The 22,005-nt window shown below is 35.2% G+C and overlaps 1 long non-coding RNA gene across 1 annotated transcript; it reads right to left on the reverse strand.

The window, feature by feature from the left end:
- Positions 1-561: 561 nt before the first annotated feature.
- LOC148502581 (uncharacterized) lies at positions 562-12,635 on the reverse strand. Its single transcript, XR_015870000.1, has 3 exons — positions 12,338-12,635; positions 10,582-10,613; positions 562-1,657 (listed from the first exon to the last, which is right to left on the reverse strand). It is a non-coding gene; the product is annotated as an uncharacterized LOC148502581 (long non-coding RNA).
- Between the last annotated feature and the right edge of the window lie 9,370 nt (positions 12,636-22,005).

Here is a 22,005-nt window from a genome sequence, read left to right on the forward strand (position 1 = left end):
TAGATCTTTTATTTTTATGGTGTTTTCTAATTGCGTAATCCCCTTACATAGGGGGTTGGGATTAAAAACCCAATCCGTCTCAGCAGGGAGCGACCTCTGGTCAAATGTCGCTTCCAAAGACTGAAATAAAAAGTTCTCTTACAGAGTCGTTCTAGCAGAAAACAAGTTAATTATACAGGCTAAATCAAACTGGAGGGAAGCAAGAAGCAAGATTCCCCCTCCCCTCCCTCCTAAACTGGTCCAGTGGTAACAGACTTTTTAAGAAATAAATACACACAATTTGAATCTAAAATATTGACTTGCTGGCTGCTGAATATGGGGGAGTTTAAAATTGCATCAGGACTGCATAAATTATTTATTACCAGTTATTTAAATAGTACACAAATATTCTGCAGCGCTTTACAGAGCATATTTGGCCATTCACATCAGTCCCTGCCCCAGTGCATATACAAACTAGGGTTAAATTTTGTTGGGAGCAATTAACCTACCAGTATATTGTGGGAGGAAATCGGGAAACCAGAGTAAGCACAGGGAGAATATACAAACTCCGCACATTCGAACCCACGACCTCAGTGCTGTGAGGCAGTAATGCTAACCATTACACTGGCTGTGCAGCCCCAATACATTGTGTTCAGAAAATAAATATACAATTAAAAAATGTAGGTATGAAACAGTAGTTGTAGTCTAATTTGTGGCTTTTCCTTGCTTTAGGTCTGTGTGTCAATTGCCTTCTCTGTTGGCAACATATTTAAAAAAAAAAAAATCAAGATATTTTTTAACACATCCTTGAATGTTGATGGGGGGTGGGGAGGTATTAGATCGCCATATTAAAAATAAAAAGAGGAACTTAAAAATCGACTTCTTTGGCCTCATACAGGCCCAGGAGACATAAACAATAACAAAAAGTCACAGAGGTCACAATCCGATCAGATGAATACACTGGCCTCAAGTTCATAGGCTGACCAGATATTCCTGTCAGACATATTGATCCACTCTCCAGATGACCACCACCATATGATAAAAGTGTTGAAAACTTTTTTTTCTTTTACTTTTTTAATACCTGTTATTATTTCAGTCAATGCTAAGGTGCAGCAGAAAATATATATATATATACTTCTCACAATGGGCTTCAAAGGCAAATAAATGATTCTTTAGTAGATCAGCGTTTTTGGAAACATCGATCTAATCAAGGCTGGGCCCCTCCTTCTTCACCAGGACCTCTCGGAAAGTTCATGGACTCCTGCATGGTGATGTCATAGCTCAGGCACAGAGAAATCTTGGAATAGTCCATAATCAGGTCATTCATATTTCATTAAACCTCACAGAAGATGGATGATAAAAGTCCTACCTCCAGATTAAATTCCAGGAGCAAATTAACACTTTTAAACAGTTCTTCGTCCCCTGACTGCATTCAAACTTCTTTGGAGGTCTGAGTTTCGTTTTCTCTCTGCTGCCAACACCACCGCCATAGAGATGCAACCATCATAGCAAGGCGCGTAATGGGGTTATTTTTACTTTCGGTTATCTAGCTTTATGAAGAATTGACAACACTCATACAGCTAGATAACCAAAGATAACAATTAACCCCTATTCATCCCACTGCTGCCACCATTCTCTTTAGAGACATCTTCTCCACCACATTCGCCTGTCTTGGATTCTAATTGGAAAATACAAAAATTTACTGACTTGCATGTTAGATCATACACGATCAGTATACATGTTAACAATTTACCATTTAACATGATTAAACCCATATACTAAAAAAGTAAGAAAAAAATTGCACCACAATAAGGCATATAAATCAAATATTGATTAATGTATCACCAAAAAGGGCTAATTTGCTATAAGTATGTATGTGTATATATATATTATTGGCAAGTGGTAGTGAAATCTGAACATTTGAAACAAAACGCACACACACCCTCTTGAAAATCTTAACATCGTTTTTTTTTTTGTTAAATCAGAATAGACGCCTTGTGGTTTAATCAGCTAAATGAAGCGGTGAGACTGTGCTTCGATTGCATTACAAAGAAACCTCACAATTGTATGATCTAAATCTCCCGTACAACTCACTAATTAAAATATATTAGCTCTCCGGAGGCTGACGTCCAAAATCTAAATCCATCTTTTCTGTTCCAGCTAACCCACACTCACGCCACGTACCACATATAAAATTGTAACAAGATAAGAATTACATCAGGCAAAAACAGCTCATCAGAACGCAGCGTTATTTAAGCAGATGAAGCCTTCAGAAGCCCTTTATATTTTTACATCCTGTCGGGAAGACAAAATTACCCGGGAGTTACAGCGGAAGGCCATGCTAATCTGAGTGTGTAATGTCAAATGGAAAAGACTTCTAGGTTGAAAATAATCTTCAAAATCCATCCACGGGGTTAACACGTATGCAGAGATCCATCTTCCTTACTGGACTCCCTCGTCCCTTAATCGCCCAGAGGTTGCGTCTTGCAATGCTGCTACTCTGATGCATCGTCTGCTCTAGGGGGTGTTAGACCAATGCACATCCATTCATTCTTTTACACCTCCCTCCTTCCCCTATCTGGGATTGGCCAGGTTGCTTGTGATGTCAGCAGCCCTGACAGACAGCTTGCTGGCACATATTTCATTTCATCAATGGGGCGGACCTGGGGACAGGGGAGGATACAGTATCTGGCCCTCGGTCAGTACCAGTATATCCCTCTCTTCCTCTCATCCATTCATTCCCTACCACCCATTCTGCAGTTTCCTGTATTCCTCTGCCAGCCATGGCAGACACCAGCATGCCAATCATTTCAGTGTGCTAGAGTAACCCTTCATTGCCTGAATAGCAGAAAGAGAAAACACTGCTGTCCACCGTGCTATGGTATCCAAGAACAATATATATATATTTTTTCCATCAAAGTAAGATTATCCAGATACATTCACTTTTTTCATCTGTTGCATGTTGCAAATGAAAGGCTGCTCACCTGCCTCTATTATACATGGGATTGTGTCCTCTGTACAGTGTGTTTTTTTTATATACATATGTCATTGTTTATGTTCTGTGAGTATACTGTATATAATTAAAAGACAATAGAGATCAGAGACTGGCACTTACAGTTCCACCATTGACAGAGAGCTACAAGTTGGCTAAGCCTGACTCCATAGTCTGCTCTTTGACAAATCTTCTGTTCCATGTTATATTGTCTTCTCCTGTAATACCGTACACTGCTCTGGTATCCTCTGACACTATATATTGTTTTGTAATACCAATCGTGACACTGCCATACAGTACATGCATGTGTTAAAGAGTGGGGTAGAACTGTCAGTGATACTGTGAGGCTGTCATTGATAAGCCCGTGACTCCACCAATTACTAGACAGCACATGATGCCCACAATAACACAATGCGTCCAATTATATTAGCCCTGCACACTGTCTTTCACATTTAAATGATAAACTTAAGGTAAGCATTTATTTCTGCTGCCAATAAAAATATAATATGAATGTATACACAGCTGGGCTCTGTGATAATTCTCTCTCAGAGATTTTACCTACCAGCTTCTGATAAATGATGTCCACTTCAACTATGAAAAAATCTATCTATCTATCTATATTATCTAACTGTATCATATCTATCTATTTGTATCCTATCTATCTGTATCATATCTATATCTGTCCAGGGGCATATTAAGAAAGGAGGGGGCCCGTGTTCACTCGCTGTCCAGGGCCCCCTCCTCTCTCCCCGGCTGCCGTCAGCGAACTGACAGCAGCGGTAGACTCCGGGCACTAGAGTGTGCACGGAGTCTACTGCACATGCGCAGATCACCAGGAAAATGGTGCGGCAGCCATTTTCCCAGTGATTTCCTACCTCGCATGTGCAAAACCCCGGGAAAATGGCCGCAGCAGCCATTTTCCGGTTGTTTTCTGTAGAGCTACTCCATGGAACATTGTAGAGGTAAGTATAAAAAAATAAAGTATGGGTGCAGGGTGTGCAGTGCACACGGGCATCTGGATCCTGGTGAGGGGGGCGCACCGCACACCCTGCACCCATACTTTTATATATACAGTACACGCCCCTGTATCTATCTATCAAATATCTATCATGTATACATCTCACATCTATCATCTCATACATATCTATATTATTTTCTATCATCTATCAATCATATCTCATACTTATCTATATATTATTGATCTATCTGTCATCTCATGCATATCTATATATCTCTACTCTCTCGCTCTCTCTATATATATATATAAAATGTCTATCAACTATAACAAGATTTATCTGTCGATCTATCTGCATCTTTCTCTCTATTTCAACTATCTACATATCTATATATTATTGATCTATCTCACAGCTATCATCTATCATCTCATACCTATCTAATATATAATACATATCTAAATAGTATTTATCTATTTAACGCTTATCTCATGCATATTTATTCACTGTATATTAAATATCTATCATAACATGCACTATTGCACTCTTTAGTGTCTCATATATATATATATGTATACGTATATATATATATATATATATATATAAAGTCTGTTGCTTGGCACTCTGGATGACAAGAGTACCACAGGGTGCCTTCCTATTTATATATATATGTATACTGTCATATCGATCAGTCTATTCATATATCTGAAATCTATCTAGCTAAATATGTCATATATATCTTCTGTTTATCTAAATGTCATATCTATCTAATCTATTTCTATCATCTATCTTTTGTGTAATCTTTGTTTATTAAGCACCACTATACAAGGAAAAGTACATAATAAAGAAGCACAAACCATAAATACAGCACAAAATCATTACTAAAGTAATGAACAAAGGGGGCGACAAAGTGAAGGAGAGAAGAAAAAATAAGAGGGAGGGATCAAGAGCTATCTATTCATCTGTCAGTCTATTGCAAATCTGTCTATCATCTCATGAATATCGATCTATATATCTATCTATGTCATATCTATCTAAAACCTATCTACCTCAAATGTATCTTCTATCTCAAAAATATCTATCTATCTATCTATCTCTGGTTGTTAATCACCACCATACAAGGAAAAAGTAATAATAAAGAAGCAAGAACCATAAAAATAATAAAAATACAGTTTTTAAATATACAGCGCAATAACCAATACTAAAACAATAAACAAAGGGAGCGACGCAAGGAAGGAAGGGGGGATAAGGGGGAAGGGAGCAAGAGCCATCTATCTCATATCTATCTATTAATGTCATCTATTTAGCAATCTCTCATTGGGAGGGTCCTAAATATCAAAGAATATTTGCAGGATCTTCCACGAAAACACCCATTTTCACACAGGGGTTGGGTAACACCGATAAAGTACCGCTCCGATAACTGCTGCGTTCCTCCATTTTTGATTGAAAAAGCAGCCCCTAATTTCCAAATTTACCAATATCCGGAATGGGAAGTGTTAGCCCTTGTAGCCTTTGGACTTTCTATATGTCTAATAATTTATCAATCTAATAACTATCGATATATCTATCTGTCTGCATCATACTTGCCTATTTTTTTCTTCTCCCTGGGAGAAGTCTATCTATGTATCTCTATTCATGTATTATCTATCTGTCTACTGTCCAGGGAAGTGGGGAGGGGTGTGCGAGCAGTGTCGTCATCCTGGGTACAGGGTGTTGAGGGCAGCACTGTCGCTGCCCTACTGCCCCTACATCTGGTTAGCAGGGTGCCTGGAATGGCACCCTGCGTCCACTAACGCTGCTGCAGTGTTGCTTGAAACATCCAAAGGGCAGTTCTACACTTTCTCCTGTAAGGGGCCCCCGTCCCCATCGGATGCTTTGGGGATGGGGCTGGCGCCCTACTCTGGCACTTCTTATATCTATCTATATATTTTTTTATCTGTGTACCTGTTTATATATTCATGTCATATCTATCTAACTTCCATATCTATCTATCTGTATGTTCCTAGCATCATTGGAGCGGGCCACCCATGTCATTAGGCCCCACAATTTGAGGGGACAGGGCCAAAATTACGCGATCTGCATAATTTTGGCCCTGCCTCTCTGTACAGATTTGAGATTCCACGTATTATCTCCCCATCCTGCCCACTTCACTAGAAAGTGGGCGGGATGTGGGAGATCTGCCAACTCTTCCAAGGGTGCGGGTGACTACCCGAAAAATCTGGTGTCTCCCGCAACTTCCGGGAGCGTAGGCAAGTATTATCTATCTGTATCATATCTATCTTTCTGTTTGTATATTCATCTCATATCTAATTATCTGTCCATCCATTTTTTTTCCCAGCGGAGATACCGTCACTGATACTGTAGTTTTGCTTGCAATCCATGTAATGGAATAAACCACATATTTCCCTTAACCCGTGATATCAGAGCATGGCACTATAATGTATATACATAATCCCATTATCAATCCTGCTAATTCCTCCCACTTGATAAATATGCAGTACAACATTAAACATGCTCCAGATTAAATCCAATAAATACATTTCTTTCAGGTTATTTGAATGTCACATGTAAAATATTCTTTGCTATTCATTATTAGTGATCTACTATAGCTGATACTTACACCTCACATCAAACTGCATTATGCATGTGCTATTGTTAATGTATATACACTGTATGTATCAGTCCAAGAGGCATGAGAACAGCTAATTAATGCGTGCATGATATAGACAGGCACACTTCAAAAGAACCAACTGCGCAGATCGTCTAGAGACACAACAAGAGCTTTATATGTATATTCATATACTGTATGTACAAATGTTCTGCATCTCAAATTGCGATACTCACAGACGTATAATATTTGCAGTTTATTATCTATATTCTGATTTGTGGAGTTAGAGTACCTTTATTACTGTCGAGGGTTAATGTTCTACAAAAGAAATGTCTGACAATTATTTGTTTTGTACGTGCATCTATTGGCATATGGCTTAGCAGCTGGCCAAAATCCAGGTTAGACGAGCTGTAGCTGATTATGTCTCCTTTGTTCAGTCACTAAATTAATGCAGGGAGATTTGGTTACACAATGGTTAAATGGGATTGCATTTATACAAATATAATGGGTCTTCAAGTGTTGTTTGTCAAAGCAATTGGGAGGGTGTATTCAGGCATGTGCTCCTGTGCTGGTGCAGGAATGCGCAATTACAGTATGTACAGTTTATCTAGTATCCGGCTCCTCCCTGTGGCTTTTATGAGGGAGGAGTTAGCTTGTAACCATGGTCACACTTCCAGTGGGTGAATTTCACTACTGCTCTGTGTCATCAGTGATCAGTGTAAAAGCCACCTAATGGGCTTAATAGTGGTCAGTGGAACTATATATATATCTTTAATTTACTTCCGTCCGTCTGTCCGTCCTTCCTTCTCTCTCTCTCTCCCTTTCCTTCCTTCCTTCTCTCTCTCTCTCTCTCCCTTTCCTTCCTTCCTTCTCTCGCTCTCTCTCCCTTTCCTTCCTTCTCTCGCGCTCTCTCTCTCTCTCTCCCTTTCCTTCCTTCCTTCTCTCGCTCTCTCTCTGTCCCTTTCCTTCCTTCTCTCGCGCTCTCTCTCCCTTTCCTTCCTGCTCTCTCTCTCCCCTTCCTTCCTGCTCTCTCTCTCTCCCCCCTTCTCTCTCTCTCCCCTTCTCTCTCTCTCTCTCTCTCTCTCTCCCTTTCCTTACTTCCTTCTCTCGCGCTCTCTCTCCCTTTCCTTCCTGCTCTCTCTCCCCTTCCTTCCTGCTCTCTCTCTCTCCCCCCTTCTCTCTCTCTCTCTCTCTTTCTCTCGCTCTTCCTTCCTTCCCCCCTCTCTTTCTTTTCATACCTCCCTCACAGTATCTCCCCCTTCATTCTTCCCCTTGCTCTCTCTTTACCACTATTACTGTAACTCCTCCCCCCTCTCTTCTTCCTATCACTGTAACTCTCTCCCTCCCTCTCTCATCATTCTCACCCTACCCCCTCTCTCCCTTTTTCTCTGTCCCTTTCTCTCTCTCTCTGTCACTCTGCGAATATAAATTTTTATATATCTGTATATATGGATAACCATTGTTACAGTATTGTCCATGAACCAGAGTAGGGGTCTATGGTCAAGCAGGTGTGATTTAGTGCTAACTTCTCCTTCTAGTGTTAACTGCATACTTGCCAACTTCTCAGCAGGGGCCTCCAGGAGGGTCCAGGGCAGGAGCCAGTCAGGTGGCGATTGGGGACATGGTGCTACGTTTGTGTCAATGTGGCCCCGCTTTACCAGTCTTCAAGCCGCCCGGACCGCCCACTTCACAAGTGTCGACAGCGGGCGGCACCTGCGGGTTCCGGGAGACTTGCCTGATCTTCTTGGGAGTCTCCCGGACATTCCAGTAAGATAGGCAAGTATGGTTAACTGTAATAACATCACTGGATAAACTGGTTGTTTCTGCCACTGATGTTACATGCAAAGTTTGGACCTACCACCCATTTCATGTATCCTTATAGCAAACTAATGTATGAAGCTATATATAGTAAACATGTCTTATGTATCCTACACTAACTGCATTGCACCTATCTTTATTATGAGTTGTTTACATCAACTATGCTAACGTGTTTCTTTTCCTTACCTCTCTATGCAGCAACTATGCTGTAAACATGATCTCGATTAGCCCTATTTTAAAATGGCTTCCAGATGAGTTTTTACCAAGCTGTCATTAGCTACATGCACCAGCGAATGTATAAATAATAGTTTTGATAATAAGACTGTGCCTGTTTGCAGCACAATATTTACACCAAATTAATAATACACTGCATTTTTTTCCCTAGTATTTCAATATTCTATCAGAATATGCCGGGCTATTAACAAACAAAGCTAGACGAGTGATGTTTAAATCCTTTTGTGCCAACTGCATAACTCCACTCCCCTTCATTTTATAATACATGGATGCTGTAATATAATTACCGTCTACAGTTCCACTTTTTTTTTTTTTTTTTTATTATACTCTTCCTACATGTTTTTTCATATGCAAGAGAAAAATTAGCATTATGTACACATTTTACAGTAACCTTTTAACAAAACCATCACAGTTTTGTAACTTTGTAGAACATATATTGGTGATGTCTATTTTGCAAAACCTCAGCCAAATATGAAGATTTATTTTTGGGGGGGAGGGAGTGTTTAAAGAACAACACACTTATGCTTAAACTAAAAAAAAAAACATTTATCCATTGTGAACAAGCACAATATTCTATGTCCATCTAACATTTTATTTTATTATTTGATTTGTCATTCTGATTCATTGCTAAAAATCATCTGTCATTGTTAATTCCACCCAATCAGGATTGCCTGCTGTGAATACGTACAGTCAAACTATTGGTGATTTTAGGCTAAGCTACTGTAGCCTACATGTTGCCTAAACATAGCTTTTCATATAGATGTCAGGCATAGGTAAACGCCATTTTAGATGTCTGCTTTTTATTACTCATCTGTGCTCAATAACTGCATTTTCAATATAACACAGATGTCAGGTATACCATCCCTTACTACTGTAATTCAGACACACAGGCGCCTATGTTATATAATTTTCCAAGGGCAGTCGTGGGGTTTTGATACTGCTAACTTTTTCGGCCACACATTGCCAATTTTCTTCATCTTCAGCCCACCTTAAAAGCAGGTTGGTAGAGAGAATGAAATGCATTATGGGCCCATATCTGTTTGACATCATTTGGTTTCCAACAGAAGTAGGGTTGCCCCTTGGAATAAAGCAAATTTGAAATCACTGGGGGAACTCTCTTTTTTACATAGGCAATGTCAGTATCATACAGTTTTGACTACTGTATATAATATATGTACTAGTCAAAGAGGGCTGGTGTACAGCAGTATGCCATACCACCACTTCTGCTGCTCTAAATGCAAAACTGTCAAATTCCCATTAATTTACATTGTCCATACCATCACATCCAAATTCCCACCTTCCACATCTATCTATCATACTGTATATATATATATTTATTTGTGTGTGTATGTATATATATATATATATATATATGTGTTTGTGTGTGCATATATATATATATATATATATATATATAACGCAATACATGAGGCATTGCTGGTTTAATACTACACATGTGATTCAATTTAGGAGCACTGAAATATATGTAGTGCGTAAAGTAGATTCAGTGCTAAAATTAAGTACAAGTTTTATTTAATGCAATTGATAACCTAGAAATGTAAAGGAGAAAACAAAAAAATACCTGTCACAGGTTTATTTGATATAAACAAACTGGCACCACAGCACCAGTGAGAAACGTCACCTGATTACTCCGCATAACACCAAAAATGGCGGAACACTTTCTGGCACAATCACCTCACCTTTGGAAAGGCCGTACGCCCTTACTGTCATACAGAATTTATATACTCCTATGTCACAACATTTAATGGCTATTTGTAGAATTAAATACCAGTTTAGCTTTCTGATTGATAAATCAGAACACACAAATGTAATATATATATATATATATATATACACACACACATATATTTATATATATATATATATAGGCACTAAGTAAATTGTGCACAAACAATATTCCAAATTCAGTGCCACCTGTCTGCCAACTTATATGTAATGAGGTAATACATTTGATCAAAATTTATAGCCTCTCATACCTTTTTGATCTTGAAATTTCACCCTTGCGTTTCTAAAAAAAAAAAATATATTTATATATATATATATTAATGACGTCAATGGAACTAGGTCTAATTTATAAGTTATGTCAAATAATAAAATCTTCTACCTGGCCAGTGTAACCCAGGAAGCCTCCAAACCTTTATTAAATGTAAATCCCCCCCCTTTAGCATATTTTAAATCAGTCTATTTATAAACCATTAAGATAATAAAGACCAAGATATGTTGCACTACAGTAACGAGAGGCCACCTAAGCCCAATCTACATTAACATTTTTGTACAAAGAATGTAAAAATAAGAAAACCACCATTGTTGTTTTTAAAATTATAACCTGTATGTGTCCTTTCCTCATATAACTTAGTTTTAATTCAATAAAGGCTTTAGTGAACAGGATTTATTCTACATATGTGAAGTGTTCCAGATTATTCATGTCATGCATTTAAAAAGATTCAAAGAAAACCAGAAACATCACTTGAAATTAGCAAACTCACTAAATACACAATACATAACAATGTATATTGTTACTTTGATTTAAATTATGCTGCAATTAATGAAAGAAGGAAAATCATGCCTTGAAATGTCATACTGTTAGATTAATTGTTATTTAATCATATAAATATCTACTTATCTATCTTGTATACTGTATATACATAGATATATAGGTTTAAATATATACTTTGTATTATATATAAGGAATATTGCTAGCAGGCCCACCTCAGACCACAGCTGATCCAGTTGTTGCCCTATGTCAGACTACTTAAATATAAAATCTGTTTATTTTTTAATCTATTTATAAATGTTTATAATTAATATCTTTTATTTGTGAAGGCTTGTATAATAGTATATATTATGACATTCTCTGGTAAATAAAAAATGCACTTACTACTAGAGACACATAGCTGAAGAAATTGTTTTGATCATAATACCCATCATAAATATATTTAGATATCTCTATATAATATGAGAATATATAATTTCAGAATTCTATATATAAATACTGTACCTGCAAATTAATTTTCTATGAAACCCTATTCTGACTTAATTTAATAATTTGCACTTGGCATTAGGCATCCTTTTAATTAGCAAACATTTTGATTTTAATTAACACAGCGCCGGAATATATTTTGTCCTATAAGCATAGTTTTTCTTTTTAATTAATATTCACAAAGGCTGGCCACTTCAGTCCGAAATAACATGGTATTTAGAGGCACAGGAGAGGTAAACACCATGTAATTCCTTGTCTAGGCCTTTTCTTTTCACATAATAGGGGGCCCATCTCTACTGCACAATTCTAGTGTCCTCTTCCACCTTCATTTCTTTTAAATTAAGATGCCAAGTGCAAGCATTGAAGATTATAATGAGACCAGAGATACTGTGACTGCTGTTAATACCGTGTGTGAAACTATTAATTGAGCTTTGTGAAGAAAAAAAACACTGTCAGGGATAAATCTTTGAAATTATTACTGAAAGGAATATTTTGCCTACAGCTAAAGGATGCCTTTGAGAAGTATCAAGATTGTATTAATGCGCTGTCCATAATTTGCATATACATGCTCCACAAATCAAGGAAAGAACAGCAAACACTGAATCGACTCATTCGGAAAACTCAATCTCAATAAAGAGTCTTGCAATTCAGTTGCCTAATGTAAATAATATTCTGTTGCAATACATTTATTATTTTAAATAAATCTATTGTAATGCTGTGATTCGGTAAAAAAAAAAAGGAAATATACTCACAGTGAAATCTCAGTGGATGCTGCATTCTTGGAGATGTGAGCAAAATGAGACTTTTCTCCCACATCCTACCCTCTTGTGGCTGTTGGTTGCATCTCTGAGTGACGTAGACAAGGTGCCATCCATTCAGGATTTTTCTTTGCAGCTTTTTGAGGTTTACAGAATCCCTCCTTTTTTCACATAGGTGCCTTCACAAACTGTATGTAGCAAAGGCCAAGTCTGCAGCTGAACGATAATGTGGCTCCTCTAACCATGGCAGATATAGAAATGCCCACAATTACTTAGAATTCAAGAGCCTCTCCACTCAAACCTCACAGAAAAAAAAATGAGTGAAAGGCAATCATGGCATGGGTCTTTTCACATAAATACTGCTTTATCTGCTAGCTCCGCCTTGCATTCCTTTCAGTTTTGATCAAAGAAAATGTTGATTGGGGTAGGATTGGACCTGGGGGAGTGGTTGGGCTGGAGAAAGAGGTATGGGTTGGCTTATGGACACCTAATATGATGAAGGTCCTCCTCCATCCCTCACTGCACTACTCAATGATTCTTCGCCTAAAGTGATTATTTTCTTAAAGGGAACTCTAGTTTTTTTGTTTTCTGTTTTTTCTTAACAAGACTATTTCGGAGCAGTGATGAAGAGAGACTCTGTAAATTTAAAGTCTTCTGTGTCCTAACCTCGGAAGTGGCAGGAATTATCCTCTTACAAAGTTCAAATTTCAAATCACTTGCTCAGTCAGGGTGTCCCAATTACCATCTGAAAAGCCCTAGGGAATTGACAGTTTGAATAGCCCAAAAAATTCCCTATGAGTTTTTTTTTTTTTTTACAGTTGGACAGAGTCATTTCTCCTATATAAATTGTCAGCCACATACTGTAGGTCTGAATCTACTTTTTTTTTTAATGTCTGGTTTCCAGGGCTAATTTTGCGACCGTCTTTGGAAGCTGGACTAATGGTCCGTAGAAAATGCACAATGAATTCACTTTTCTGTCTCCTTGCATGGGAACTCAGTATGTCCTGAACTTGACAGGCAGTCTACTGAATGTTAATGAGATGTCTCAAGTTCATTGTCAAAAGGCCTTCGCAGACACCCTGTTCTCTCCCACAGACCAGCCTTCAATTCCATCGCTTGTTTTGTTCCACTAACTAAACCCTTGTGTGTGTGTGTGTGTACGTGTATGTGTGTGTTTAATTCATTTGAAGTACCCAGACTTCCATAGTGGCATAATTATCTAGGAAAATTTGCATGGTCGGGCCCTTTCAGTTAAATAAACAATTCTCATACTTACGCCTTCAAAAGCTTCCTGCCAAATGGGTCCAACATATCTTCTCTGCTCAGATTGTGGATGTATAAAAAGGAAAAACAGAAAGATGGAAATACGCACAGAAACTGAAAATAGTCCGTTGTTTGTTCTTTTCCTTTTTTTTTATTCCCACAAATGTTATACCATGTACCGCTCCTTCCACAATGTTGTAGACTTGCTTTCTCTTTCGGATATTCCAGCCTCGCATATCACAAGATGGTAAGTCTGACTTGAATCCTCTTATTAGCATCAATTTCTATTTAAATTACTTATGCTTACTGTCATTTTTTTTAATGCAAATCTTTTTATTGCTGTCCTGTGTTATGTTACCGCACACAGTGCATAGACTGAAATATATATAATTTTTTATTTCGGCTTGATTGCTGACTTTCAAATAATAATAAAAAGTCCAATTATAACACCCTCTCCCTTTTTCATTGGTTCCATCTAATTCCCAAAACCTTGTTTTCTTAAGTCGTTGGATATATTAATATTTTCTCACCAAGTTGGATAAATCTGGGTTCATCTGTATCTTGCTTTTGTTCAGACAAATCTCTCATTGTTAGCCCTCCCTGGGAGCTGATTTAAGAACGCCCTCACAAAACCCACGTGACCCCCCCCCCCTCCCTCTACACACCACCTTGTAAAAAAATGCTCATTAGCAGAAAGGAAACTAAGAGGGGGGATAATTATAATTAAAAACAGACACCTCTTGATTGCTTTCCCTTTTTTAAAAAAAAAAATATAATTTTAACTTCAGTTGACAATTTTTTAACAATTAATATATTTAAAATGTAATGTTATCAATAGTAATGATTATTATTTTTATACATGCAGATTATGTTTCAAACAGCATTGAAGAAAATGTATTCACTATCCCTCATAATAATATATATATATATATATATATATATATATATATATATATATATATATAATTCTCTCCTTGCCGCTTATTCCCTTTTGGACTCTGTTCCCTGAGTAACTAAGTGATGCATCTGTTGTATGCAAGAAATAGCTTTAAAGAACATTTAAAAGGCTTACCTATTAAAAGATAAAGCACTTTGCAAGGATTCATCCTACAATCCCAAAATATGTAGTCTGTCTCTGCCAGTTCTTTTAAGGGGTTTTATCCCCATTTTGAAATCCATTTTTCCTTCCTTCCTTATTCTCCGAGGGAAAAGATCATTGGCAAAAGAGGATCACTCTGGAGAGGAGACTGAGTCACGTTGAAGGAAAAAGAGATTGGCTTGGCGTAAGGATACATGAACTACAAAGGAATATTCCACGTAGACTATACGTAAAGTATACGTATTATATTTAATAAGGTGATATGCAGATTTTGTGAGAGGTGGTCTGTCACAGTATTAATATGTTTTTTTATAAGTGGGGGATGGGGGTTGGAATAAAAGCACACATTTGTACCTCAGTTATGCATTTATTGTAATTAAGCATCTACAGTCATGCATATCTGGCTGGCAATTATAGACTACTTAGCATATATGCAAATTGTAAATCTTTTTGCACAGTATGGGAGTGTGGATCAGTTGAGCATTATTTATCATATTTAAAACACCTGCAATTTTTCCCAGGATAGGATTACAGTATGTGTGTGTGTATATATATATATATATATATATATATATATATGTGTGTGTGTGTGTATATATATATATATATATATATAAATGTATTTTTTGGGTATGTATTCATTGAATAACTATATAACTATGATTTATTTTATATATAATATGAAAATATTTTTCCCTTGTACTTAGGCAGAATCTGAAATCTAATTTGGAAGGTGCATAAAAAAGAGGAGATAAAGGGGAGTATAAAGTATAAATAAATTATAAAATAAGACAATATTTTCTCCATCTGAGGAATTGATGCTGTTTTATTTATGATGAGACCATAACAACATTTGTTACATATAAAAAGCAAACAAACCTGTGTAATGAAAACAGCTGCATCTATTGTAAACATTATAACAGATTCCATTTGACAAGTAAGTTTAATAATAGTATCATGTGGCATAAATTATAAGGTTGATGCCTAAATACTATATACATCAGGCTCTGTAACTGTTGACAGTATAGAAGTGTAACTGAAGCTCAGCACTGATTAAAAATGATATGAAACACAAATGGTGGAACAAGTGAATAGTACCATAATAAATTAATTGACCAGTTCTGGACAGGGTGAGCCTGTTGTATCCTAAAGTATTTAACAAATGCTAGAATGAAGAAGTACATTTGAAATGGAAAATGCCTGAATGAGTAAAACATACAGTCAATCCAAATATATATATATATATATATATATATACACACACACACACACTATTCTCTGGAGATTCATATTCAATTGTGTTCTGACCTTATTTTGAAATATACATCCACAATTAACCCCTTACATGTCTCATGAGGGTTAGAATTTTCAATTGCTCCCTGCTATATTAGAGACAAAGCATACATTTATGTTTATTTAATTTTATTTATTACAAGTTGTTCAGCATTTTATGGCAAGATATTGCTTTAAATGTGTTGAGGGCATTATTATTTAGAGAACTTAGATGTAAATATAAGGTGATATTTTATTTGTTTATTTCATTGTATTTATTTCTGTAACCATAAGAGAGAGGTGACTATTTTAATTACTTAATAAAGATCTAATTGATAACATTTAATTTGGTAAAATGAACATTGTTGGAGGATTTTTTTTGTTTTACACATTTAGGGAAAAAAAGCTGATCATATCTTACATTATAATGGTAAAAAAAAAACACATTTATAGCATTCATAGAATATGACTGAACATATTGTCATTAAATCTATTGTATAGTACAAAAGGATATCTTGTGCACATTCCATTAGAAGCTTATCATGTAGTTTGACCACAGTTGATGTCAGCAGTAATTACTATGTACATTAGGAATCCAGCAACTAGTTTAAATATATCATGGCTTTCACAAGTACATTTTTAAAGTGTTAGCCTTTAATAAACATTTGCTATGAAGCATTTTTTTTATTTTATGTGCAAATTTTAAAACATTTCATTTGTTTTTGTTTTTTTTACATATGACTTCATACTTAAAGATGTGCAATATACAAAAAAATTGAAAAAACTTTGTATAATTTTGTCTACAATAAAATCAGCAGAAGTTAGAGAACATGAAAATGGCAAAGGATTCATAAGAATTATATGTTAATTTAGCCATTGTTCCAAAAATTGTGTTTATATAAACAACCATACAGCATCTATATACATTGAACAACAAATGTATTTTAATTAGTAAAGATAATCATCAAGGTTATTTTTTACAATATCTAAAATGATTTATACACTATTCTTACTTTTATATTGAATATTATAGGACATATAAATGTAAATACTAATAAATTGTTAATTACTTAGAGATATTGTGTTGTGTATAGCATGTCGTGTGGCCACCCATTTTTTGTTTAAGGACTGACATTTACCACAACTGTTTGTTTTCAATTTACATTAAGAATTGTCTTATGTACTGTGTGTTATATTAATAATGTGTCCTTTGTTACATAGTTGTGATATTATTTTCTCATATATGAAATATAATTGTATCTCAAAATATGTGCTACAATCTTATTAAAATATAACTATACTGTACCCTATGGTTTCCATAATTGCCATTTCAGAGTTACAAAGACTACATTGAGGATAATAGTTATTTTATGTTTCATAGATGCTCATGAAGTATAAGCACATATATCTAAAAATGCCTTTTCTATAATAGAGTTGAATACTTATATGTAGATGTGTATAACATTCTGATACTACACATGCTTGAAAAAGTGTCTGTAGAAAGCTTCTGGAGCATTAAGAATACTTAGTTTAATTGTAATTCATGCATAAATTCTTTATTGAATAGGAAAATGTGTAAAAATTGTTTCAAATTTTGTTTTTTTTTCTATGTGTTAATATTTTATTAAAACCTTTAAATAAACCATTTTCATTTTACTTTTGTTTATGGCATATAATTTTTTAGAATATTTGTATTTGTTACTCTTTTGCACATTTTTTTTCTTACAATGCTTATTTTATCAATCTATCTTTTATATAAATTATATCACTGTAAAGCAAGGTAATGTAAGTTGGGCCTTTTTGTTTGCTAATTAAGTTTGCTCATTCCATTTTTAAAACCGTGTATAGAAAACATTGTAATGACCAGAGATTTTATTTCACATTGTTGTAGCAAATATTTAGAACATAAAGATACTTTAAATTGTTAGTCCTAACAAAAATGTTTACTACTATTACTGTTTTACATACTTGTGCATTGTATCAATAAAAATAAATAATTTATTCATAATACAATACATATCACACCTAGAGAGTAAGGGGAGAAGGACAACACTTGCCACATATTGTTACCTTTCTGACAACACTAGCTTTTGTGACAAAATATCAGTAAAGATAGTTTTTTGCCAATAAAGAATGGCCAATATGGTGACCAATTTGCTATCCATTAGATTAAGTTAGTGTTAACAATCCTTAAATTCTGAAAGGATTTTTCCCACATTTCTAACTGAAATTATGTTCCTAAGACATTTCACTTGTGCTTAAACTCTTACATGTCTAATTAAAAGACAAACTTTTTAAAAAAAAAATGTGATTTCTATGTAGACATATTATAAGAAAAGCAGAAAATATATATATATTTTTTTTACCCCAACAAACTATTTTTATAACTTATCTAGAAGTATTTTAAATGTCCAATTATGCAAAGAAAGCTTAGAAAATGTCTGATTTATTTTAGAACATTTAACTAAACAATATGATATAATCAGTTGAGAAATCAAGAAAATATACTAATTGTTTTTTTTCCATCATTATTAAACACTTGATAGCAGAGGAATTTTTATCTTCCCAGTTTACTGTATCAAGTAGTATGCATACAAAACTTTATAAAATATTGTTAAATTTTTTTCTTACTGGGATTTATTTATAAAAAAAAAATTACAATTTATATACCAAAAAATAAAATAAACAAAAGTTCTTTGCAAAAAGGATTCCGAATAACTTTGTTGTTAATAATCTTTTACTGTATTCATGGTTTATTTTTATGTTTGGCTGGTAGAATTATATGGCAAAAAAATGTAGAATGGCATTATGTAATCATTAAAAGTATGCTTAGATAAGGAATTGAGAAGGGAAGGTTAATATGTTCTATATATTTTTGATGCAATAGTAAAACATGCAGAAATCTATGAAAGCAGGAAGAAACACTAATACATGTTTTGCAATATAAAATTACATATAAATTACATATAACAAACACATTTTATGTATTGTAACCCAAAACATTTCCAATGTTTGTTGATATCTGCAGATTTGCAGGTGACTATATACCGCTCAACTAACATTCTCACTATAATGTTTCTTAGGTTAAATAATTAGAAAATACAAGGATAGATTCAAATGTTATGTGTGATAGTATAGTTTAGATGAAAATGTGAAGAAGCATTGATTATTTTGAAGTATAAAGTTTAATATAGTCAATTATATACTTCTATAATGTGTAAGAAAATTTGAGACACAAAATGAAAAGGTTTCTAGATCGCGACAGTCATTATAAAACTTTTATTGCACTGATATCTGTTTTATATATATGTATTGAAAGTGTTTAAATATATTTTCTACAAACCCATAAAATCTATATATTTACATGAATGTAAAATGATTTTCATATAGTGCTGCACATGCATAAATCTGCCTTTTTGGTTGCACTGAATAAATTTATACATATATATTGTATGGTCCCGTTTTTGTTTTCTTTTTTCTTTCAAATGTATTGCTGCACCGTTTAATGCACCTCATAATCATAAATGTACTATACACTGTAACACAACAACATATATAAATTTCTATGTACATTGGTGTGATTTAAGTTTAGTTATTTCATTAATGTCCTTTCAGCAGGGGTTAATGGCTGCATATCTTTTGCATTTATTCAGAAATTTAAAAAAGGGGTGTGTGCTATATTAATGGTTGGTGTGAAAGTATGTGATTCGTTGGATACAAAACCATCCACTTACATGCTGCTGACACCTGAGACATCACATTTCCCCCCTTTATACTTCTGCAACTGACACATTAAGAGTTGTGTATATTAACTATTGCTATTCTGGACCTATCTTTTATAATATTGGCAAAAAGGACCCCCAGTTGATTTGCTTGTTGTTCCCGAGATACAATGTCATAATTATGTTGATTAAAAATGGGTTTAACTGTCTCGTCACTGTTTGTTTGTAAATTAATATTTTAATATTTACATATAAATGGTTATTTTATATTTATATTTTGATATATATTTATGTATTACAAAATGATGCATATACAAATGTTTAACTTTTAGCCACCATCAAAGCCACCACCAATATATACAGTGGTGGGTTATAATCTACAGATGTTATGGGTCAGGATATACACTTGTCTGGAACTAGGAGAAGAGTTCCGGAGAATAAGTGTAGCACTAGAGAAATCCTGTAGACTTGCGTGAGAAAAGATGATTAGAGAAAAAAAATGGAGAATATGTGTATAGTGGAGGATCTGTTTTATAGGAACAATTGAAGATGTACAAGAATGCCAATGGATTTGTAGGCTCAGAATTGGTGGTATACTGTGTGTGATAGGTGTAGAGACTGACAGAGAAGAAGCATGTAAGAAGCCGAAGAAAAGGCGTATGAGCCAAGTTGCCAAATTTATAACATATTGCAGTGGAGCTAGTCTGCTCAGCAATAGACCACAAAAATGGCTGCCATAGTCTAGTTGGGATATGATTAGAGTATGCACCAATATTTTAGTTGCATCATACATACAGTAGTTACATTCTTAAATCAGGCCTCCAGCATGAAATGTTCACAAACAGGTGGCTAGTTAAGTAACTAAGAGTATCAACACCCTGTGGCTAATTAACCTCCTGCATATACTGTGTGACTGCACTATGCCCAATCTGTGACAGCAGCTTCCTATCATAAACTAACCTGCTACATCTCTCAACATCTGGAAGAAATGAGATAGTACATGGGGTGTGGCATTGCTACAAGCGGCATGGCCTATTGGCACACCCCCATTTACATCCTTCTGGGGGCATGTCCAACGCTCCCCTGGGCTGCCTCCATGCTCACCCCGCACTGTTTACACTAACCTACTGTGTGACTGCATTTGCCACTCTCTGACAGCGACATCCTATTAGTTACTAACCTGCTATATACAATGTGACTGCACTGTGCCCACTCTCTGATAGCGACATCCTATTAGTTACTAACCTGCTATATACCATGTGACTGCACTGTGCCCACTCTCTAACAGCGACATCCTATTCGTTACTAACCTCCTATATACAATGTGACTGCACTGTGCTCACTCTGTCACATCGGAGTCACTAGCTAGATAGAATTATCTCTGGTTCGGGGGGGGGTCACATGCTACTCCCATTGGTCACTGACACAGATGATGTTAAGCACAGAGCAGATAGAAAGTAACTGGTAATATATTTTTATGCCTTATCTGTTATGTAAACTTATCTAAACTTAACTCATAATAGACAAAATATAATAATGGAAAACCCTAGATGAAGTGAAGATTCTTACCAAGATCACACTCATTTCCTCATATATAAATCCAGCTTGCAGTTTGTTTAATAGAGACTACCCGTCTAAACCATCACTACCCCTGCCTGTGCCCTTCTCATAAGATTGTTTCTCAGTGCTCCTCACAGTGAGTGTTTCAGTAAATTCTGAGCAACTACACTTATCTGTTTGATATTAATACCAAAATACAGTCATGAATTTTTTACTTTTCGGTTTCCTGATCTTTTTGGTCAACACGGATCTATTTGACTATCTCTTCCTATAAGTTAAACTGCTTTATATCTGTAATAAAAAAAAATGTGTGTGTGTGTATATAATATATATATATATATATATATATATATATATATAAACTGTCTTGCTATCAATAGTAATTATTTAAAGTTAAACTGCTTTATATCTGTAATTAAAAAAAAATTGTGTATATATATATATATAAACTGTCTTGTTATCAATAGTAATTCTTTAAAGTTAAACTCATCAGCAAACATCAGACATTGTATTCTGTTTTCGTGGGTGTAAAACAAACAACCTACCGTAACCCTATTCTTTGCTGGCCGCGTATGTAGGTTTTAATAGCTTGCTAATCCCTGTCTTTAGGAGGAAAATAAGTCTCTTCATACTGTCCCTAAGGGACTATAGTAGAGGCGTTTCCATATTTTTGTTATCACTCTGTGAATGGGGACGCAGGATAATGCAAGTATGACCATTCAGCCGGATGACCTTACTCTCAATCC

The sequence above is a fragment of the Taudactylus pleione genome, unplaced genomic scaffold, assembly GCF_031769625.1.
Source record: "Taudactylus pleione unplaced genomic scaffold, aTauple2 ptg000490l, whole genome shotgun sequence".
NCBI lineage: Eukaryota > Metazoa > Chordata > Amphibia > Anura > Myobatrachidae > Taudactylus > Taudactylus pleione.